This window comes from Sus scrofa, chromosome 4, assembly GCF_000003025.6.
Source record: "Sus scrofa isolate TJ Tabasco breed Duroc chromosome 4, Sscrofa11.1, whole genome shotgun sequence".
NCBI classification, from domain to species: Eukaryota; Metazoa; Chordata; class Mammalia; order Artiodactyla; family Suidae; genus Sus; species Sus scrofa.
Window position 1 is genome coordinate 58,827,022 of NC_010446.5, and position 25,479 is coordinate 58,852,500.

General features: G+C 34.1%; 1 long non-coding RNA gene across 11 annotated transcripts in view; it reads right to left on the bottom strand.

Moving 5' to 3' along the window:
• Positions 1,109-25,479, bottom strand: part of LOC106510043 — a 77,631-nt gene continuing 53,260 nt past the window's right edge. For 6 of the 11 annotated variants that reach the window (XR_002343249.1, XR_002343250.1, XR_002343243.1 and 3 more), the window contains 5 exons: positions 25,157-25,228; positions 24,204-24,418; positions 23,727-23,792; positions 16,427-17,561; positions 12,135-14,571 (listed from right to left, as the gene is read on the bottom strand). This is a non-coding gene — a long non-coding RNA (uncharacterized LOC106510043). Of the gene's footprint in view, positions 2,930-12,134; positions 14,572-16,426; positions 17,562-23,726; positions 23,793-24,203; positions 24,419-25,156; positions 25,229-25,479 lie in introns of those variants that run through there. The other 5 variants (XR_002343248.1, XR_002343251.1, XR_002343245.1 and 2 more) reach the window with 5 other exon arrangements.

Below are 25,479 nucleotides of genomic sequence, written 5' to 3' on the forward strand. Positions count from 1 at the left end.
TCTAAAATTGTTCAAATTTGACTGTTCAAAAGAAATAACCATCTCAAGTAAAATTTTACAAATATTATTTCCTTCGGAGCATTTCTTCAGCAATTCTGGTTTCTATCATAAGAAGATTCTATTTTTAGTCACATGTATACACAAATGTATTTCATTCAACACTAAAGAGGATTTTTTTAATGTTTTAACACAAACATCACTGGGGGAGATCTTCACACAATAAATAGTAATTGTATCAACACATTAAAAATATCCTAATGGATATTTGATTATTTTTTACCTAAACCACTTTCCATTGCTATCTGGGATATTTGGTAAGAGACTCAAAGCAGTTTGGTTCCCACTCTCAAAGGACTTTAGCACAGCTCTATACTCAGGAACTCCTGTAGGTCAAGTTAAGGGCATCTTCCAAAATCATCCAGAAAAACAAAGGTCCAATATATCAGGATGAAAGCAAGATCAGTAAACTTGAGAAAGAGATGTTGAAGGGAAGTGTGCAACCAGGATATAATATCACATATACAGTTCTAAAGTAATAAGACACAGAGTAAAGGGCTAAAATATAGGGGTGTTAATTCCTACATGATTGTTAATTAAATCTTCTTGCTTTTCTAAGACAATTGGCTTATAGAAAACCTATTTTTTTTCTCTTCCATCTGGAAAATTTCATAAGTGGTTTATTATTTTAAAAGTAAACAGCAAGGGGAAATAAAAAGATGCCAAAATTTTAAGAATAGACTAACAACTTTTAATATAGCTTTAAGATTATTTTTTAAAATAAACAACTAAAAATCCATAATATTTTCTATTTAATTCTTAAGTGGAACAACAAAGTAAACTTAATAATTACCGTAAAAATGTCTTTAAAAATGCCTACGTATTCAGATTTAGTCTAAGCCACAGACACTGCTGAGAGGAAAAGTTGTTAGAAATGCCTGTCAATCAGATCAAACAGAGCTATGAAAATCTGACAAACTGCAGGAAACATTTAGAGCAATGCCAAGTGGGTTCAAGACAATGGAGCTCCTCCCCGAAGTCCTTTGAGAACAGTGTCTATGTGCCTGGGATGATGTAAGTATTGGAACTAAAGAATTGAAAAAGGCATCTGTAAGGAATCCAAGTCTATCTTTATTATGGCTTTACAAATTATAACAGAAGTAATTTTAATTATAATTGAATTGAATTATTTCATGTTGATATTGTATTCACAATTCATTTTCCCTAGTGTCTCAACATTACCTGGTGACAGTGAAAAGACCAACACAATTCAAATGGACTTTGGGTGGATATAGATGTGCCTAGGTTTCATCATACAATTGTAAAATAATAAAATTGTGTTATTACTAAATTTCTTTTTTTCTATTTGTCATATAATATAGTGATAAGGACTTCTTTATTGGGACATATAATTGAGATATATATATATATTTAAGAGGGACAATGTGGTATTTTGATGTAAGTATATATTTTGAAATGATTACCACCATGAAGCTATTTGACATATACATCTCTTCATGTAGTCACTATTCTTTTGTGCAAAATATGGCAATACTCAAGTTCATTCTCTTAGAAAATTCAGTATTATTAACTATAGTTATAATTCTCCACATTAGAACACCCTAATTTTTTCATGCTGCATAAATGAAACTTTGTTTTCCTTTGAACAACATCTGACATGTCTCCTACAACTCAGACTCTGGCAAGTTAGTCTACTCTCTACTTCTATGTGTTAGAATTCTTTTAGATTCCACATAAAAGTGAGGTCATATACTATTTTTCTTTTTGAATCTAACTTATGTCACTAGCATAATGTCCTTCAGATTCATCAATGTTGTTGCAAATATCATGATTTTTTCTTTTTTCTTGTTTTTAATTTTCTTTTTGCTTTTCTAATTGGGTGACTTCCATTATTTCATCTTCTAGATCACTTAGGTGTTCTTCATCTCCTAATCTGCTGTTAATTCCTTCTTGTGGGTTTTTCATTTTCGTTATTGTATTCTTCAGTCCTAACTCTTTATTTTTTATGTTTTTAAGTTTCTTGTTAAAATTCACATTGTGTTCATTTATTCTTTTCCCTAGTTCAACTGGCTTTCTTATTATTAATGTTTAGAACTCTTTATCCGATAAATTATCTTTTGTTATTTTTTTCAGGTGTTTTCTTTTGCTTCTTTCAATTGAAACAAAGTCCTCTGTCTTTTCATTTTGCATTAAGTTTCTCTGCCTCAATTAAAATTAGATGAAACAGTTACTTATAATGGTTTTGAAGGAGTGTTGTTTAATGGGAGCATCCCTAGACTTTCTGCCTGTGCCCAGTGGGAGAGCTAGGTCTGGTGTATGAGTCACCTCTCTCCCCAGGATGTGCTGGCCACTATCACTTTAGCAATGAAAAGATGGAGGGGTTAGGTCCAAAGACAGGTTTGAAGTGGACTTTTCCTCTGCTCAGTGGCTATGGCCACACTGTTGCAGAGAAGGTCAGGTCCCAACTTGCTGGAGCAGAAGCCCTGAAGGTTGAATCTGAGTTGGCTCCATTCTCTTTAAGTGTGCTCTCTCTTTCTCCAATATCAGCATCTTCATCCCAGAGAGGAGCAATGCTAGAGCAAGAGGGGCTGATGCTGGCTTTCAGCAGGGGCCTCGGAGCAAACAGTGGTGGTCCCAACCAGTCAGAGTCCTGAACTTCTCCTTATGTGTGCCTGTGTAGGCACCAATAATGACTGCCCTCACCTTGCTCAGATGCTGCTCCAGGTCTGAGCTGCCTTTGTCCCTTAGAGCTGAGCGCTCCCCTTGGCTGCATCAGCTGTCACCCCCATGTGAAGCTGTGTTGTGAAGCAAGCAGGGTTGGAATGGACACTTGGCTCAGACTGGGGCGCCAGCCAGGTAGTTGTGGGAAAGCAGTCAGCATCTCCTGTAGTTTCAGTCTGCTCTCTATAGCCTGTTTTGAAAGTAAACAAGTGCATGTGTGTCACCTCATGAGTGGAGTCCAGGATTCCCACAACTCACCCACCCCCACTAGTCCCACCAGCCTTCCAACCAGCTAAGGACCAAGGGCGGACGCACCAATATGTAGCTCGAACTGCTCACTCTTTAGGGAGGATTTCTACCGGTTTAATCCTCTTCCTCTTCTGAATCCTATTTCAAGGTTGTGGCTCCCAACCTGACACTTCTCTTCTCTTCCTACCCAATTCTGTATGGATCTTTCTTACAGCCTTGGTTGACAGGAGTCTTTCTGCCAGTCTCAGGTTAATTCTTAGCAAGAATTTTTCCACAAGTAGATGGATTTTTGATGTGTTCATGGGAGAGGTGAGTTTCACATCCTCCTAATCTTCCATTTTGGTATCTTCCCCCAGGATTTCCTTCTTTTATTTTTGTTTTTTGTCTTTCGTCTTTTGTCTTTTTAGGGGCATGTGGAGGTTCCCAGGCTAGGGGTCAAATTGGAGCTGTTGCTGCCAGTCTACGCCAGAGCCACAGCAATGCCAGATCTAAGCCATGTCTGTGACCCACACCACAGCTCACAGCAAATCTGGATCCTCAACCCACTGAGCTAGGCCAGGGATCAAACCCCCAACCTCATGGTTCATAGTCGGATCCATTTCCGCTGTGCCACAACAGGAACTCTGATTTCCTTCTTTTTTAAGGCTGAATAATATTTCGTTGTATATGGCATTTGTGTTTATTTTTGTGTATATACACACATACATATAATATATAAATTATTTTCTTTCTGCATTCATCTACAATAGACACTTAGGTTGTTTCCATTCCTTGGATTTTGTGAATAATGTTACAATAAACACAAGAGTGTTTGTCATACATCATACCCAGATGGCTAGATCATACAATAATTCTATTTTTGATTGTTTGAGGGACCTCCATACTATTTTCCATAATGGCTATTCCAATTTACATTTCTACCAGCAGTGTATCAGTATTCCCTTTTCTGTATATAGTAGTCAATACTTATTGTTTGACTTTTTGATAATAGCCATTATGACATAGGTGAGGTGATATCTTATTGGAGTTTTAATTTGTATTCCTTTTATGATTAGTGTTGTTGAGCACATTTTCATGTATCCATTGGCCCTTTTTATAGCTTCTTTGAAAAAAATTGTCTATTCAAGTCCTTTGCCTATTTTTTATCTGGTAAAATTTTTTTCTTGCTATTGAGTTGATGAGTTCCTTACATATTTAGGATGTATCAGTTTTATGGAGGTGTAGATTAGGAGTCTACTCGACCTGATGCTGTCGATAGTTAAATTACTTCTAAATATCAAATGAAGAAACTTGAATATTTTCTCCCATCCCATAGGTTGTTTCTTCATTCTATTGGATGTTTCCTTTGATGTGCTGAGGCTTTTTAGTTTAATGTAATCCCATTTGTCTTTTGCTTTTATTCCCTGTGATTTTGGTTCAAGCCAAAAAAAAAACCTCTACCCAGATCAATGTCATCAAACTTTTTCCTTATATCTCCCTCTAGTATTTTTATAGTTTCCAGACTTATGCTTAAGTTTTAATCCATTTTAGTTGATTTTTCTATATAGTGAAAGATAAGGGTCTAATTTCTTTCTTCTTAATGTAAATAGCCTGTTACCCTAACTCCTTTTATTGAAGAGACTATTCTTTCCCAATTGTGTGTTCTTACCACATTTGTTGAAAATCATTTGACTGTTTATGGATGAGTTTATGTTTGGGCTCAATATTTTGCCCATTACTGTGTATGTCTGTTTTTATTTCAGTATCATACTATTTTGTTGTATATTTTGATATCCAGTGGTGTGATGATTCCAGGTTTTTTCTTCTTGTTTAAGATAGCTGTGGCTATTTAGGATTTTTTTGTGATTATGTATGGATTTTAAAATAGTTGTTTTATTTTTGTGAAAAATTTTACATAGATTACATTGAAATTTTTATGGGGATTTTGCATTGAATCTGCAGAAATATTTTGGCAGTATGGGCATTTTGGCAATATTAATTCTTCTAATCCATGAACATGTGATTTCTTTCTATTTATTTCTGTGTTTCTCAATGTTTTATAGTTTTCAATGCTCATGACCACCTCAGTATGTGGAGAAAGTATTTGACAAAATACAACATTTTCTAATTATAAAGACTCTTAAGAAATTAGGTGTAGAAAGAATGTACTTCAACGTAGTAAAGACCATGTATGACAAACCCAAAGCTAACATCATCCAGCAGTCAAAACCTGAAAACATTTTCACTAATATCAGGAATAGGAAAAAGATGCCTATTCTTACCACTCCTTTTCAACACAGTACTGGAAATCACAGCTAAAGCAATTAGACAGGAGAAAAACATAAAAGTCACATACATCAGAAAATGAGAAGTAAAATTATCTCTGTTTGTAGGTGACATCTTATATAAAGCCATAAAGACTCCACCGAAAAACTTTTTAGAACTAATGAGCAAATTGAGCAGAGCTGCTAATAATAAACTATTTAAAAATTTTAGGGTTAGGGTTAGGGTTAGGGTTAGGGTTAGGGTTAGGGTTAGGGTTAGGGTTAGGGTTAGGGTTAGGGTTAGAAAGCCTCTTTAAGAAACTAAATTAAAACATATTTTATTTAACTGAATTTTAAAATACCATGAAAACACAAGTGTAACCAAACAAAAAATAATAGAAAAGATTGTTAGAATGCATCACCAAACACTCATTTGATAAAAAGACAGCATCTAAAAAGGTAAACAAGAAGCATTGCAAATTGCAAAACCACCTCAGAAGAGATGAAAACAAGGGGGTTGCAACAGTTAACTTGCGTAGCTAAAAAGACATTACACATCCAATGCCCGGGAGATAAGAGTTTTGCAACTTCTTTAGTTGATAATATTGTTTTTATGATACCATGATACCCACTTGTATTGAATCCATATATATAAAATTCTTAAATCTATCAATCAAATTTAAAAGTCTGGCCCCAAATCCCACAGGCTCAATGTTAAATTTCCCCACATTTGTCAAACCCGCTTATATTGAATTTCCACTTACATCAACCTATTAGTTTCCCTAGCAATGCTGGGTTTTTATAGGTCTTTATACCACTTCCTGGTGCTGCACAGAGGAGGCAGAACAACAGAGCAGATACTACCAGTGTGCTCTCCTACAAATATTGAATTACTTTGTTTTATCGAAATTTCTGTCTGATCTCTGAAAATTAGATATACAGAAAGTTTCACTTTCTCTAGTGTTAGAACAAAGTTGACTGACATCGTTATGATACTAAAACTTGATGAAATTTTAACTGCTTCTGTCTTATCCTAATTTTTGAAGATTATTATTTTTAAAACTTCCTACAAATGTTTCAGGATATTTTTCCTAGTTTGAAAAAAGACAGTGGATGAATTTATTTTCCTTTTAGATTGTAAAATGTGGTTTGTTTTTAATATATGAAGCAGAAACTGCAGAGAGTCTATCTTGGGGTTATGTTTGGCACTTGAGCCTGTAGAGTGGCTATAAAAGACAGGATCTTGTAAAAGTGTGGATATTGATATCACAATATTTTTTTGTTGTTGTTCAACCATTCTAGGTTAGGCACACAAATTTACTTTTATTACGCTGAAAGAGAAATTTCTTGCTGTTGTTGCATTTTACCTGCTTTTAGGAAAACTTTTTAAAAACTTTCCTTGGTGATGTCATGTAGCTTTCATATTCAGGAGAGGCATTTGCAGTGGGATTGAATTTATTAATTATCATTTGAATTTTTCTTTAATTTTCATAAAAAATTGTTGAAAATCTGTTTTAAGGATAAATCATACTTAAGAATAATGCATTATATAAAGAATGACCTATGTCTTTTACATAAATAAGTTAGGAAATGAATGATCTAGTTGATTCCAAATGGTGAATGCCTAATGGAAGTTGAGTAAAACAATTTAAGGACAAAGAAAGTTTCGGTTTACAGCCAACATTTTGCAAATTACATTTTATGAGGTGCTAGAGTTTTGTGGGAAGAAGTTTTCTGAATTGTTTATATACTAAAATGGAAATTTATGATGTGCAGTAGAAAAAATTTGAGAAATATTCTGTAATTATTGAAATTAATGATACTACCAAACATGGTTCATTATGTATGTATTGTAGATAGTGAAGATTTCTAGAGATTAGTGAGCCTATCTCCCTAAAATCTCATCAATTAGAGACTAGTTTGCGAGAACTTTAACTAGACGTATAAAAAGTATAAAAGCTTATCAGCACATCTTTGTATGCAAAGAAACTGACCAATCAGAACTTCTTGTTTTTTAATCCTGCCTCTCTATCTTTTGGGCAAAATTTTTTTTTTTTTTTTAATTATTTTCCCACTGTACAGCAAGGGAGTCAGGTCATCCTTAGATGTATACGTTGCAGTTACAGTTTTTTCCCCCATTGGGCAAAATTTTTAATTTTAATTTATCAAATTTTTAAAAAATCTACAAAATAGCAATAAAAATTACTTATACATGGTACTGAGGAATAATGATATAAGTAAATGGAGTTCTGTGTGGAAATTGGCAAAAAAAAAAAATGAACAAGCGAACACACATATGCGAATATATGTATATATACATTCTCACTTATACTTTATGTATCTTATTCCTTAAATTATTCCTATAGATATTTACTATATGGATACATATAAGTTATATACTTATTATCCCATGTTCTGAGGTTACGAATTGATTAAACCTGGTAATTATAAAAGCATTTTTACTAGCATATTCCTTATATGACTGATCATTCAAAATTTGCTGTCTATTTAAAATTATTTAATCCACATATTAAGTTTAAGTCTGTAATTGCTGGATAGTATCTGCAAAAACTTTAGCACTACATCCAAAATTCTTCATAATGATAAATTGTAAACTTGAAAAAGTTGGAGGATTGTTATAGTGAATGAATACAATGTTAAAAGAATTGCTCAAATTATAGTTGAAATTATTCACATATGAACATCTGACATTTACACTAGTTAACATATAAGGAGAATATTGGAACAAATATTATGACAATAGGTAGCTATTAAAGGATCAGGAAAGATAACCGATTAATTTGGTAAAGCTCTTAATATTCTTTAAATGACCTTATTTAAATTACACTCAAATTATACTCAAATCAAAGACAAAAAGTGAAATATGTCATATAGCACTTATCAAAATTTAGTTGCTATATATATATATCCTCAAATTAATATTTATTCCTTTTTTATTCTTACAGCACTGTAAACTTAAATTTTTTTTAAATACATGGTTAATAAACTTGTTTTCATAATTTTCATTTTGTTTATCAAGACCTTTTTTATTATGCAGTAAGAAATTTTTCACACCCATGATTGACTTCTCAAAAATTTTAATACAAATTGTACTCTAATAATAAATACCTTCAAAAATTTTGAGCTTAGCTTAGAAAATATTAACTGTATGGCAGATCTCTTGAATAACTAAATATGAGAGTTTTTGCATTTGTTTATTTAAATGCTGCTTCTAAATTCATTGATTCATAATGATATAAAAAGCATATATAAAGCACCAACTATGGTTTATAATGGAACTAAGCACAGTAAGGGGAAAATAATAAATAAAATACAATGCTGCATTTGTGGTTTTTTATGGCATGCAGGAGTGATTGACATATAAATTATACTTTGATTCAAGCTATCAGAAGAAAGGTACAAATTACCATGTGAGCAATAAAGGAAGATAGCTTTTTTTATGATCGAAGAAGCAATGGTCTCCGATGTAATTCAAAGAACCAACCCCTCTTATCCCATGGTTAACTCTCCACACAATTTATTCCATTAATTTATTCATTCAATGAACAACCGGGGCAACTTTTATGTGCAGGAGTTACACATATGAAAACATATTACAAGAGAGTATGGTAAGTTCAAGAACATAGACAACTAATTGCTTCTGCTGGATACAGTTTAAAGAGGACTCAGAGAAGAGGCAGAGATGCCATTTGAACAGTCTTTGGAAGAACAAGTAATTTCCATACTGAAGATAAGGCTCTGGTGGAGAGGAAAAGATAGTGTCTGTTCTGGGCAAATAGGGAGCATTATGTGCAAAGAAAGCATGTAAAATTCAAGTATTTAGGAAACATTTTACCACATTTTATTTATTTATTTATTTATTTATTATTTTTTTGTTTGTTTCGTTTTTGTTTTTTTGCTATTTCTTTGGGCCGCTCCCGCGGCATATGGAGGTTCCCAGGCTAGGGGTCGAATTGGAGTTGTAGCCAACCGGCCTACGCCAGAGCCACAGCAACACGGGATCCGAGCCTCGTGTGCAACCTACACCACAGCTCACGGCAACGCCGGATCGTTAACCCACTGAGCAAGGGCAGGGACTGAACCCGCAACCTCATGGTTCCTAGTCGGATTTGTTAACCACTGCGCCATGACGGGAACTCCATTTTACCACATTTAAAAAAAAGACATTATTTTCAAGAAAGAGTTGCGTAAGAAAAATATATACTCTGCTGATCCCTGCTCAAGGTATAAATGCAAATGAAAGAAGTACTAGAGATTGTTTATAAGCATAGTGATTTATCTGTCATGAAATATATATTTTAAAATAGCATAAAATAGATGCTACTTTTTAAAAAATTTTGTAAGGGAGGTATAATTTACATATACCATGCTAATATTAAGTGTGCGGCCTCATGATTTTTGTACTAATTTAATCACTCATGTAGCTACCCACTAGATCATGTACACAAATTTTTCAGCATGCCTCCCCTCTTGCTCCCTTTCCCATTCACTACCCACCCACGCAGTGTAATGAATAGTCTGATTTCTATCATCATAAATTCGTTTTGGCTGTTTATGAAATTCATTTAAATAAAGTGATACAGCATGTATGTTGTGTCTGGCTTCTTTCAATCAAAATTATATTTGAGATTCATCTTTGTTGATGATGTATTTAGGTATCAGCATTTGGGTTTTTTCATTCAATTTGTGTTGTGTTACATTCTATGAATATACTACAGTCTATCTTATTTCTTACTGGTGCACATTTAGTTTGCCTCCAATTTGCTATTAGGAATAAAGCTGCTATGAATGTCTTTATAATGCATGCTTGCATACATTTCTATTGCACACATACCCAAAAATGAAAACCTGGGTCATGGTTAACTTCAGCAAATGCTAAATATCATTTTTTTTGGTCTTTTTGGTTTTTTAGGGCTGCACCCATGACATGTGGAGGTTCCCAGGCTAAGGGATCAATTGGAGCTGTAGCCTCCATCCACACCACAGCCACAGCCATGTGGGATCCAAGCAACATATGAGAACTGGGGACCAGATTGGTCAAGTGCTCTAAGCTTGGATGACCACATCTTTGCCTTTAAATTAAGGAGTCTTTTTATAATATCTAACTTTTAATTCAAATACATATTTCCATAAGATAATTCCTTTGGACCATAGCCAGTAGGCCATATACTCATCATTCATTCATCACCACTATCCAACTGATAGAGTTACAGTTTCCTTAGTCCCCATCTTGCTGTAGCAGCAAATTATTGGAACAGTGGATGTTTTACAAATTTATTAAAGTGAAAGTACATTTTCAGAGAAAGAGGGAGGACACGTGCACACGCATGTGTGTAGGTTAAAAGAGAGACCCGACTCAACTCACTTTCAGTTGTTTTTATACCCCATGCTGTGGGAACCCTTTTTGCATAGGTAACAGGTAAGAATGATGGATATTAGGGAGTGAGCAGCTCAGGGGGCTCAAGGTTGGGGAAGGGGCATTACAATGAGACATGGCCATAAGTTTCCGCGTTTCATCTCCTTGAAGGGGGTTTGAAGCCTATAACACAACTAAGCAGAAAATAGGTATTTACTTACTTATGCCAGAGACTGTACCTTGTTTTGAAGAGAGAGGAATGTCCCTGTCTTTAGAGAGCTTATATTCTAGCATGAAGTTAGGTAATTTTAGAGAGCCAACTAATATATCTGTATTGCAACCAAGTCACTATATTATCTTCTTTTAATTAAAGTATATCTGGCGCCTAATTTATGGGTGGAAATATTTTCTCTAAGGATTAGTCCAAATTTTGGAGAATACTTGGTGCCCCAGCCTAGACATGATGGTCAACATCAACATGGTGGGGAGGTGGTGATAAAAGAGGATTTTTTTCATCCATCCCTCCCTGCCTGCCATTTGCTGACAAATCCTCAATAGCTTCCCTCCTAGCTCCATTCTTTGTGTATTTCCACTGTATTTGTTCCAACATGTTTCGGCTACAATAGCTCTCTGAGGAACATTTATGCAGCTATCTGAGAATTCTAGGGCTCTAAGGGAGATCTGATGTTTTAACGTCAAATGCATAGACACAGCATTAGGAATTTTTTCCTGCTTTCTCAACATGATATGGGGTGAATTACTTTAGGATTTGGACAATTTTTTTTCCCTAGAGACACAGTCCAAGTTTTCTGAGTTCCTAAATTTCTACAGCTCTTAAATTTTTCAAACTTCTATGCCTTACTCTACCTACCCTAACTCCTGGGACCCTTGTTCCCTCTTGTTCCCTCTCTGATTCTTATTTTCCATTTCTCCAGTCTGGAAGAGTTTATATAGCCCTGGGCAATGGAATGGGATAGAGTGTTGCTCCTCTAACTTACTATATACTCTCTAGGTGGAATCTCTCTTTGCCAATATATTAAAATACCACATTACGGTCAAACTAATGAAAAATTTTAAGAACTGTGTATTGTAGAATAGAGCTGACCAGTGCCAGAGGCTGCAGGGAGTGTCCAGGAAGATTCAGAGAAATTGCATTTAGAACAGAAATCTAAAGGGTAAGTTGGCATTAACTGAGTAGATGGGTTGCATGTGTATGAGATTGTCCTAAAATTTGGGAAGAAATTGGTAACTTTGAGTGGAAAAAGCATTTTTCTTTCCTTTATTTCCTTTTTTGTTGTTGTTGTTGTTGTCTTTCCTTTTTTTAGGGCTGCACCTGCAGCATATGGAAGTTCCCAGGCTAGGGGTTGAATCTGAGCTGCAGCTACCGGCCTATACTACAGCCACACGAACGCTGGATCTGAGCCACATCTGAGGCCTACATTGCAACTTGTGTCAACACCAGATCCTTTAACCCACTGAACGAGGCCAGGGATCAAACCCATATCTTCATGGATATTCATCGAATTCTTAAACCACTGAGCCTAACAGGAACTCCAGGACAAAACATTTCTGTAGGGCAAAAGGCAATGGGAAAAATTGTGAGAAATGAGGATGTTGAAGAAGGCAAGGGTAATATTATGTGGGACCCTAATAAGTATATTATGAATATTTGGGTTTTGCCCTCCAAGTAATCGGAAAATATTAATTGTTTTAATCGGGGAAGAAACCTAATCAGATATGATTTTCTAAATGATTTTCATATGAGAATGAATTAAAGGGGGTCCAAAAAAGATGCCAAGAAGCCAGAGACTATTTATAAAATTAGTTCCTTTCCAACAACAATAAAAATAATAATTATATAATTATACTGTGGATAGATCAGCTCTAAGTGCTCCCCAGGTGCCAAACACTAGGTACCCTTCTGTATTATACATTATCCCACTGAATCTTCACAAAGCAAAGAGCCTCATTTTAAAGGTGAAAAGAATGAGTGATTAAGGAATTCAAAAAAAAAAAAAAAAAAAAAGACCTCCAGCCTGGGAACTTGGTATCCTCTGGGTACAACCCTATAAGTAGCAAAAAAAAAAAAAAAAAATTAATATCCTAATTCAAACTCATGCAATCCCTAGCCAGAGCTCATATACTCTGCAAGGGCATGCAAGGGCACTATTTTGTTTCAGGTCAAAGAAAACTCATTGCAAAAAAATACCTTTACTTTCTCACATCCTTGTAATCAATAGCAGGGGTGGGCAAGATGTCTATAAAGAATTAAAAATAGAAGCTATAGGAAATGTAGCTTTTCCTCATGTAACTATTAAAACATCTAGAATAAAAACCTAATTAGACCTAACTGAAGACTAAATTGTAACTTGACAAGCTTCACTTTCTGCTACCTTATCAATTTAAAGAGACACAATTTTATATTGATGTTAGTCGTGATCTATGTTAGTAATATAGAACATTTTATCATTATTACTATTCAACTCAAATTACTAAATTTAAGGAGTTTGCCTATTTATCTATCAATTGCATTAACATGTTTTAAGGCTCTTACTAGATATAATATTAAGAAATGATCATATTCCACGTTGTATTAAACATTTACCTCTCTGAAAATGAAATTATTTACTTGGCACAAAATCAATTTATATCACTAGCTTGTTCATTGTTCCTGATCTCATTCAGTACAAGTTATAGGTATAGTTTCCTTCCAGGTTAAAACAGAATGCTAGAGGAATCTAACATTTTGTGAGTAAAATGATTCTTCATCATAAATGCCTCATATCATAAAATATTTAGGAGAACCAGAATATACCATTTTACCATTTTAACTGCAATCCATAAACACAGGATGTGGAATCTCAGAGGTGTTCTTGTTTAATATCAACAATTGAAAATTGAACCACAACATCTGCTGTTTGTGAATTTTCTCCCCATGATGTCTATTGCAGTTTTTAAATTGGGTTGTGTGGGAGCTGGAATTTTTTTCTTTCAAGATGTAGATTCTTCCCTTTTTATTTTGGGCTGGGTGATGCTATGAATTTATATTTGACTATTAAAAACTAGTGGAAGGAAAATGCTAACATCTACATTGAGAAAAATTAATAATAGAGTTTAGTAAAACCCTTTACCAAGAGCCAAGTATTTTCCAATTGATTTAATAGTTCAAGCAGCAATCCAACTATAGCATAGTGATTCAATTTCTGGATGTGTTTCTAATTCAATTTTCTCACACACACACAAAACCATCTCTTTAAAAAGATGTAAAAATATGTAGAAAAATAGGATAACACATACACAACTAAGAAATAAAAATATTCTGTTGTAGTTGCATCTGATTATTGTACATTTTTGATAACGTATCAATGCAAATAATGTTGTAATCCTCCATGTTCCTACTCTTCTGCCCCAGAAACATAATTATGATTAAATTTGAGGCTAATAATGCTTTTATATTTTAGTACCTTTATTTTTCACAACATATATCTATATATATATAATACTTATAATTTTTAACTGACATACAATTATTTCGAAACTGTATAAAACACCCTGCATTTTGCCTTGTTCATTTAGTAATAGGTCTGTGAGTCCAAAGTTGATATATATAGTTCCAATGTATACATTTTGACAGCTGTATAATATTTCATCATTCCGATATTCTTCCATTTATCTTCTGATAGGTGCTAACTTGTGATGTCCAATTAAAATCCTTATTTATGTCTTTTGTGAGATATATAATAAATATTCTTTATGCTATCTCCTTATGGTTTACTCATAAATATGAATTTTAAGTCTTATGGCATACATATTTTCAAAAAACAGTACATAATAATAAATTGTTTTATAGGGTAGTTTTAGCAATTCCAGCAGCTCTCCTTTTCTTTTTCAATATCTTACTATTTTTTCTTGATATTGCATTGTCCCAGTTTTGTATATTAAGCTTTCTTTATATAAATGACTCTGAAAAATATAAAATAAGAAAATAATAAAGACTATGTTTAACTTGGTAATAAGGAATTATACATTCATCTTTGTCTCAACTCACTGGGTATATTCATTCAGTATAGTTGTTTTAATATAATCAATATGCTAATGACTCCTAAATTCATATCTCAATCCTAGGTTTCTATATTAAGTCCAGACTTACATAAACAATAGACTATCATACTCTCAACAGGAATGTCTTCTACCCATCTCACACTTAACTTATCCAAGTCAGAGTTTCAGACTTTTTCTCCCCAAACCCATTCTTGTTAACGTCTTCTCCATCATCGTGAGTGAGACTTCCAAATTTGTCTCTTGACATCATTTTTATATTGAATTCCATAGGAAATTGATGGTTAAGCCCAGTTGGCTCTACTTTCAAAATACTGTAGATTTAATATTCCACCACTTTTTAGTATCTTCATCGTCACTGTCACAATCCACTTTTAAAGAAAACATCTCTTCTCTGCTTGTTGCAATGGACTAACTCCTTAATTGTTTTTCTGCCTTGATCTTTGCCCACCTACAGTCTATTCTCAAAATAGTATTGATCTACTAACACATAATTCACATTATGTCCTTCATACACTCAAAGTCTTCCAACTCTTCTAAAGCTTACCTGATCTTGCCTCTTTTACCTCTCAGACCTCTTCTGCTACATATTCCCTCTCCCTTGTTCATGCACTGCAGGCACACTGCCATGTTCAATGTTCATAAAATGTAATATTCCCACTTGTGTACCTTATGCTGGGACAAGCTTCTTCCAGACACATACAATGTCTATTCCCACCCACAACTTAGGTCTTCATTCAAAAGCCACTTCAGAGGTGAATTTTAGGTTCTATACCTAAAATTTCATTAATTTTTCCACACAACACACCCAACATATTATATTGTTCTTCCCTGTAATATTTAGTCTTCTCCTTAACACATCCCAATAGCCAATACTCAGTATATTTTACTGGCTCCTTAGACCTGAGCAAGGTGCCAGCCACATGATAGGCATATTCAGTAAATATATTCTTAATTTCATGAAAAATATATTCTAGTGAATGTTAGTTTTATCATGTTATACACTATACCACATTACAATTAAAATAAAATGCATTAAAAGTAATTTACCAATGATAAATGTTAACATACTTTGAAAATGAGTTTCTGAAATGATATCTTTACATTATATCTGAAACATGATTTTTAACACAATTGCCATTTATTTAAGCATCAGATTTTCTGTAACTTTTTAGTCATTTTCTATTATCACTAAAACTTAGAGGCAGCCATCTTCCTATTTGAATATAGTGATTCTTTTTGCATGCTAAAGGAAATATTTAACTATATAACCATTCCTATCTTTTCAAAATGCTGTAGAGAGTATCCAACTATATTCAAGTGTGCCTGTGATGTATTAGGCAAATTATATCTTTCACGATGTAAATAAGACATACATTATTACAATTCCTTTGCTTTCTGAAAGAGAATTCTTATTCAAATATATTTTCCTTTATATACATTTACATGATACAAATTTGACAATGCAGCAAATTTTCCCCAGCTAAAAATATTACAAAAATGGAATATATATATATACATATATATATAAGTCTTTGAATGCTTCATGTAAATTCAGAACACATTACAGAGAAGTAAAATCAAGTTGAATTTACTTGAGAATGAAATCACTTAAAAGACCTGCTGTGAGACAATCATTAGAGCATAGTAAGCTTTGCTTCATCTTTGTATCAGCTTTGCTCACAGTGCCTAACTCATTATAAATTTACTCATATTTTCTCTAATTTAATAGCATTCACTTGTCCTTATCATCTCTTACCTCTGAAATAAGTGAACCATAAACTTTTGATTATGATCTTGCAGCCATAGAAACCTTGGAAAATATAATCACAATTTAAAATTAACTCTTTGTCTTTAGGTTGAAAAAAATGCTTTGACTTGCATACCTTTTCTTAACCACAGGTGATATTTCATAAGTTTAAAGTAGAGTTTCAAAAAAAAGGGTACTTTCAAGTAATTTTCCATGCCTTCATTCAGCAGGTAACCCAAACCTTCATAATCCCCAAATGCTGCACTTCAAAGTTATGCTCAGGAAAAAAATATTGAAAAGAACAGCCTCTCTTTCCAGTTGATTTAAAACATCACTAGCTTATTTTCGGTACACATATGGAGTTACTTTTAAAAAGAAATCTTGGAATATTGCCAGACTACATACAGGAAAGGCTTTTCTCCAGAGAGAACTAAAATTCATTATCTGAGCTTTGGGACACCCATGTTCCTTCAAAATTTGGACACATCTTTGTTCCTCTGTGATTAGTGATAGGAGTTTGACTAAAAATGAGAGACTCATCCATGTGCAACTAGAGTCTGAAGAAACTAAACGATTGCATTGTTTTGAACTGAAACTGATTAATAATCATACATGTAAATAAAATATTAGTTACCTGATGATAGCTTTTGAAAAAAAAACTAGCCTATTTTTCTCTGAAATTATTTACAAAAATAGAACATATGATGTGTTTATAAGTAACATAAATTTAAATTTTGGACCCTTTATCTTCTTACCCTTATTAAATAGTTGGCTTCCCTCGTTTAAATCCATCTGATTTATTTTTAGAAGAAAATCACTAAGACCCAAGAATCTAAGGGCAATGTAATTATTTTGTTATTGTTGTTAGTGATCATTTCATGGTGATACATGTTTCAAGAAATTAGATCTATTTGTGATACATGAAATAAACTGAACAAAGTGGACAATAGTGTTATAAATTAACAGAAAAAAGTAATGTCAACATATTAATTTCAGTAACAATCTGAAACGTTTGCACTGTGAAATACTATGTAGTGATAATTATTTTCTGGCTTACTTATATCTTCTTCAACTGCATGCAACATATTTAAATTTTTTTTGGTGAAATAGTAAAATCAAATCCTCACAATTGATGATGAAAATCCTATCAATACAAACAAAATTAATATATATTAATATAAAACAAATTAATAAGCATAAACTGTGCTCTAAGGTAAACCATGATAACATGTGCAGTGCATCTGTAAAACAGAAAAGGTGTTAATAAGTCTATTATTAAAAGATCAATCTTATACATAAGAAAAAATAAACGCATTTTGTTGTATGCTAAATAGAGAAGTTAAAGGATTTGTTTATCCTCATTCTGCTACTCAGGAAAGAAATAAGTAGAATTTTAGAAACTGATTAAATAAAAGAAAAGAAATTTTGGCATGCTGAGAGTGCATTTTGTATTAGATTAGTACAAATTTGTATTAAATTAGTACAAATTTGTATTAGAGGAATTTTTAACTACTGCAATTTTGTCCACAAAGAAGACACGGACATTTTCTGTATCTGCATAATTTGATAAAATCAGGTGTTATGAACCTAATGATGAATTATTTTGAATGGAACCAAAGTATGGGTTCTATTTTAAAGAGTAATGGTAGGGCTGGGCAGAATTACTTCTGTAAAATGAATTAGAACACTATGAACTGCCATATATCAGTGATAAGTCTAGCATATTTCAGTACTGCAGCTATTGGAGAAATGAGTCTGAATCACTTGAGCATCACAAATCCTAGGCCATATTTTTATTCCCAGCCTTACCCTTTGTGCTGCTTCCAAGTACACAGGACTAGTTGATTTCAAAGGCAGTAGATGAGAGATAAAGAAGAGGAAGGATTGTTCTACCTCAGCAATTCATGATCCCTCTTAGGCCACTGATTTTGAAAGAATATGGAGACTTTGGCATCTCAGCAGAATAGAACGAGCTACTCTTTTCTATCCTACTCCCGTGAGGCAACACAAGCATTTATCCAGTTTACCATAGCAAATGATTCTCCACATCCAGAAAATTACAACACTCTTCCTCTATTCACCCCAAGGAGTCATAAAACCTAAATTAAACACCGCTGTCCAAAGAATTATTTTCAGCTATGTTAACATTTTGACAAGGGAAATAAATGGAGCTATAAGATTTGAATAATTTTATAACATTAAGTAAGATAATAATTTATAGCAATTACACATCACTTAATTTTTAAATTGTGATTTAAAAATATTTTATGGGTCTAGTATAAAGCTACATAGTATATCACTAAAATGTATGTTTCTGATTCTGAATTTGTTAAAACTTTCTAAGGAATGCCTTCTTTCATATTCCTTATGGATAGATCCCATTTCCTCCATTATTAATTGAAGTATCACTTCCTTCAAAAGCAGAGACTAAAAGCTATTGAAATAAGTAATTTAGGTTAGGAAACTTTAGATGTATGTGATAAAAATATCTAATATTTAATTGAAAACTTACTAGGTTGTGGTCACTATACTTTTGGTAGAGGTATCATCTCATTTAGTCATTGTACAACCCTGTGTGTTCACATTATTTTGCCCCATTTCACAAACAAAGGGTTACAAAAGGTAAGTAAATTACTCAAGATGGCAAATGGGAAGAGGCTGAAGCTCAGGCACAGATATCCCTGAGTTGAGAATTCTATTTTTAACTATGTTTTATCATTTTTCTGATGACACAGTGTTCTGGGCTGAATTCTAAGGTATGATTTCTAGGTAGACAGGGTTGGTTTTAGGATTATTGTTGTGCAATAAATGCTTCTTAAATTGAATTTATAAAATACATTCTATTTTGAAAAGATTGCATCTCTGTGTGCCAGCCATGTGTTGAGTGCAAACCAAGATAATTAATATATGATCATGGTCCTAACAGAGTGAACCACTAAAAAAGAGGTCAGCACACGTTTTATGGAAAGGGCCATATGGTAAATATTTTAAGCACTGGGGGGGCCATACAGTTTCTCAAAACTAATTAACTCTGTCATTTTTTAGCACAGAATTTGCTACAGAAAATCTGTAAATACATAAGCCTGGCTATGGTCCAATAAATCTTTATTAAGAACAGTGAAATTAGAATTTCATATCATTTTCAGGTGTCAATAAATATTCTTCTCATTTTTTTTCAACAATTTAAGTGTGTAAAAATACATCTTAACTCCTAGACCACATTCAAAAAGGCATTGAATGGGTTTGGCCAGTGAACCAAGGCTGGCCAACTCCTATTGCTGCTCGTTTAAGAGATGGAAGCTACTAGCCATACTGAGCATTTAAATTTATATAGTCCATCCAAACTGGGATGTGTAAAATATGGGATGGGTTTTAAAGACTTAGTATAACATTTTTTAAATATCTCATTTCTAATTATTATATTGCTTATATTTTCAAATTATAAAATTTTGATATAAATGATATGTTGTTAAAATAAGATTTACCTGTTTTCCCCCCTTTTCTTAACATAAGTCCTAGAAAATTTAAAATTACACACATGGGTCACATTGTATTTCTATTTATTTCTAAAATGATACTTCAGAGGTAACAATATTTGTAGGTAAGCATACACTTACCTATGTTTGTAACAACTTAAGGTTGTGTTAGCTATTGAAGTAGGGGAAAGAAGTCACTAGAGAAAACTATTTTAAAAACTTGATCAAGTTTTGAAAGTAAAATCAATATTTTCCAGACAGAAAAGGAACAAAAGCATTCAAGGCAGAGATATGGGCATTATTAGCATAAGGCTAGGGAATTAAGAGTCAGTCATTATTGCTAGAAAATAAGTTATAATAGAAAAATGATAATAAAAATAATAAAAATATACTATATATTATGTAATATATAGTATATAATATTATATACATAATATATAAATTAGAAAAGATAATGTTATGCAAAATAACCAAGGTCAGATCATAAAGGTTTCTGTGTATCACGCCAAGGATCTTTTTTTTTTCTTTTTATGGTCAGCATATGGAAGTTCCCAGGCTGGGGGTCAAATTGGAGCTGCAGCTGCCAGCCTACACAACAATTCCTAGCTACATCTGTGATTTACACTATAGCTTGCAGCAACTCCAGATCCTTAACCCATTGAATAAGGCCAGAAATCGAGCCCACATCCTCACAGAGACTTAGTCCTCAACTCACTAAGCAACAGTGGAAATTCCTATGCCAAGAATCTTAAACTTTATATGAAAGACAAATGCTAGACAAGGGTAGGCACTGTAACATGTTCAGAAAATGTAATAATTTGATGGTTAGGGGAAGAAGTCGTCAGAAATAAGTCTATCATATTGTGTCATTGGGTGAACTGTAGTGTCACCTGATGATGAATAAAATATAGCACTAAAAAAATATTTTTTCTTTGGTGTGTTTGTAGGCTTGTTTAACTATATGTTTTGTGGGAGTTGGTGTTTGAGACTGTTGAGACAGTGAATAAACGTTCAAGTTTGGACAAATGAAAACTCAGCATTTGAATAGTAGTAGTTTTTCTGGGATGTGACATTTCAGCTTTGAACCTGAACAGGACTAAGTCATGGACTTATAGGTATTGAAAACTGCAAAATAGCTTACAGGTTGAGAGTCAGTCACTTACCAGATGTCTGAGTGCCTTGACTAATCTGAATGCCAAATTGGCATCCTTATTAAGACTACGAATCCCCAGTAATAGGGTATTTTTCACCTCTTTGATATAAAAGCACTTATGACTATTAGAAAGTCATTCTTTATGCTCAAAATTAAAATCAGAAACTATTCACCATCCATTCACAAACAATACTACCAGCACATTTAATATTAGAAATCCTAGTTAGCTATGATATTTTCCATTGACTACACAATCGTGTGGATGAGGTAAATCTCTGGTGATTAAATGCCCCTAAGGACAGAATTCATTACTGGAGAAGTGATAAACAAAACACTGTAAAGTTATAGAGTTCCCCATTGCAGCTCAGAAGGTTAAGAATTCTACTTGTATCCATGAGAATGCAGATTTGATCCCTGGCTTCGCTCAGTGGGTAAGGACTGACACTGCTATAAGCTGCAGCATAGGTCGCAGATGAGGCTTTGATCTGGTGTTGCTGTGGCTATAACTTAGGCCAACAGCTACAGCTCCAACTGGAACCCTAGCTCCAGGAACTTCCATATGCCACATGTGCGGCCCTAAAAAAGGACAAACAAACAAACAAAGAAACTGTAAAGTTTTGCCTGTGAATTTTTCATTATGGCAAGCAAGCCAGAGAGCTAAAGATTTCGAATACCAGTGGAACATTTCTGCCTGGCATATCCTGTAAGCTCTTTAAGCCTAATAGGCCAGCACAAGATTTTTCTTCTCCATCTGCAAAATTATTATTTCTGGAGTTCTCTGGTGGCCTATCAGTTAAGGATTTGGCATTGTCACTGCTGTGGCTTGGGTCACTGGTGTAGCCCTGGTTTGATCCCTGGACTGAGAATTTCTACAAGCCATAGGTGCAGCCAAAAGATGTTATTTATTTCCCTGTTATTGATTAATTACACAATGAAGTCTATCTGGCACATCAAGTTAAAGGAAGCCTATGTTCACTAATAGGCAAATGGATCATGAAATTGTGACATATATATATATATATATATATATATGGAGAGATAATTAACAAATATATATATATAATATAGTTAAATAGTATTTAACCATAAAAATAATTATATAATTATTAATAATATATATATAAATAATATATGATTAAATAGTATGTAACCATAAAAATAATTAAATCTTGCCATTTGTGGCAAAATGGGTTGATTTTGAGGGCATTAAGCTAAGTGAAATTAGTCAAAGACAAACACCATGTAACCTCTCTTGCATGAGGAATCTTAAAAAAAAAGAAAATTAAAAGAAAGGCAGAAAGCAAAATAAAAATAAGCTAATGTATAGAACAGATTAGTGGTTGCCTCAGACAGAAGGTGAGGGGTGGAGAAAATTGTCAAAGTAAGTCAAAATGTAAAAAGAAAAAAATACAGTTGACGTGAAACAGACATATAAGTTTTGAATCATATTCAAAATATTGACCTTACATATATACATACATGTTTATTTAAAAAGAAAAAAATGCTAATAAAAATGGAACATTTAGATTTATAAGAGCAATGGAAATACCATAAAGTCAGAGCTCAAGAGTTGTTGCTCTTTAAAAAGTACCTGCAATATTCCAAGCCCCATTCCTACAGAAGAAATAATGATGTTCTTTAGCAACTATTTTTTACTAAAAATTAAAGAGGCCAAAAATGAAGATTCTCCTCATTTTTGCAGTTAGAGGAGATGACATGGTCAAATTTTACAAAGTGGATCCCACCAGGAATGTGTTACTTGATTACATTCAATTTTCTGCTAAAGGTAAAGTGTTAACAGAATTACAATGTAACTAAACATCTCCATGAGGTGATGGGGGAGAAGAGACATGAATTCAGGGCCCAGAAGGATCCAGAAATAAAACATTCCTCTACTTATCAAGAAGAAGAAAACAATTAAAAATAGAAGAAGCTTGTGTTGCGTTATTTTGCCCGTCTGACACCTAACTTACTAAATCACTATATTATGCCCTTTTAAATCTCTCTCAAATCCTTTCTGACTTTTCCACAGCCACATTATTATTTCCTAATTGTTTTCAAAATCTTTATTTTCTCCCCAACAGAGATCTGATTTTTCAGTCTTCCTTAGGGTAAACCTTCCAGTTGTCCTGAGTCATATTCAGTTTCAAGGGGAGGTCTCTCAATATGTCCTCACAGTGGTTTCTGTGTGGAGGGAGCAGTTTCAAGACCAAAGAAGTGGAGAGAATGGGAAAGTGATCCACCTACCAAGATTTAGACTCTAATTCAATGAGTGCACTTATTTTCTTTTTTGAACATATATGATTTTATTTGATGAAAGAGTTTTATCATTTAGAAACATGGCCTGAGTTCCTGTTGCAGCTCAGTGGGTTAAGAACCCAACTAGCATACATGAGGATATGGGTTCGATCCCTGACCTCGCTCAGTGGGTTGAGAATCTGGCATTGTTGCAAGCTGCTGTGTAGGTTGCAAACGTGGCTGGGATCTGATTTTGCTGTAGCTGGGATCTAGTATAAGCCAGCAGCTACAATTCTGTTCATCCCCTAGCCCAGGAACTTCCATATGCCACAGGTATGGCCCAAAAAGAATTAAAACAAAACAAAAAAGCAAACAAAAAACCAAAGAAAGAAAAGAAAAGAAACCTGGCCAAAATATTTCATTCTGGCTTCAATGTACTTACCAACTTAAATTCTCCCCTCTTTCATACCTCTTGCAATGAAGTTGTAACATAAGAAAAGAGAAAATCCTGAAGAGAAAACAAACAATGGAAATGACTTGAAATGCACAATTTACTATAGGGAAATTTATGAGTCTTGCAACTGTGGGATCATGGGTCAGATCGGGGAAATAAGGAAGGGTCATTGTTGAGAGAGAGTTGTAAAGCCACATCTTTGGAGAGAAATGAACAACACTGCTAGTCCCCTCTTCCAAAGTGGGGAGGGATTAGGGGTAGTGAATCCTTTCCCTTTGGACTTGTGAGGGAGTATCCACAGAGCCATGGAAAGTATCTGTTGCAGAGCCATGGAAAGTATCTGTTGTGTGGCTTGTAAACCTCAGTGGGGCCAGGGAGAAAGGATGGTGCCTGACTCTGCCCTGGGAAAGCAGTAGGTTTGAAAAGGCAGCCTTCATAGCCCTACACTCCACCATTGTATCCTACCTTAGAGAGAGTCTGGACCACACAGGGACTGCAAAGTAATCCAAGAGTGACACTGGGTTGGAGTCAAGAGGATTGCAGAATGTGTTCTCTGATAATGGACAGAATTCCCCACAGATGCTCTTGCTTCAGGCTTATGATGTGTGAGGCCACCTAGAAAATCAACACCTTCCATGCTATCCTCAGCCTCTTCTGCTTCCTTTCACTTCAGTCCTGTACTGGGAAACAGAAGAAATGCAGTGGAGAATGGACACTGAAGACTCTCCTGCTTCTAGAAAGATATCACAATCACAGAACTTATCATGATTTAGAGGGGGGATAAGCTTTCAGTTTGACTAAGAATTAAATGGTGATTAATATATTGGACTGGATATATTCGAACCACTGAATTGAAACTAATTTGGAACTTAAAATCATCTTAGGATTTTTGTTGACAAGAAGCAGCAATTTCAGAGAAACTTTTTATAGAGATCACAGCTCGCAAGCCATGTACTTAATATACCATTTATTGAATGTTTGCTTCAGTTACCACACACACACATTCACTCATATACCATCTTTTGGAGAATACATTTTGTATTTCCACCACGGCACTTTCTACATCTATTTACGTGCTCCAGTGAAGACATCAAAGAGCTGCAAAGACCAGCTGCATCCTCACTTCCTGTATGAAGAGGCCCTAGTTCCCAGACTTAGTGCTTGTGTCAAAGGCATTCACCTAGAACTTGAGATATGGCTGTATCAACACCAATGCTACAGTTAGAATTTTGAAAGGGATAGTACATAGTCCCTGTCCTGCAAAAGCTCACAACAGAATGAGAGATGTTTGTGAAATACAAGGAAGAGGATCTGGAGAGGAAAAGATTCACCATTAAAATTTTTGTTTCCTTATTTCCCAAAAGATGGGGGGAGGAAAAGTGGAGAGGGGGGACTGTCTACAAAAATAAAATACATACTCTGTTTGGTTTCAGTTCGTTGAAGTTATTCTGACCAGAATAACATTTTTCTCCTCTCTCATGTGGATGGGTCTTAAAAAAAAAAAAATTATTGAGATTAATTTCCAAAAAAGATGGAGGAAAAACAAATCAAACCATTTCCAATATAGTTTTTAAGGCCCTATTAATATTCCAGGAGTTCCCATTGTGGCTCAGCAGTAATGAACCCAACTAGTTTCCGTGAGGAAGCGGGTTCAAACCCTGGCCCTGTTCAGTGGGTTAAGGATCCAGTATTTCCTTGAGCTGTGGTGTAGGTAGCAGATGTGGTTCAGATATGGCATTGC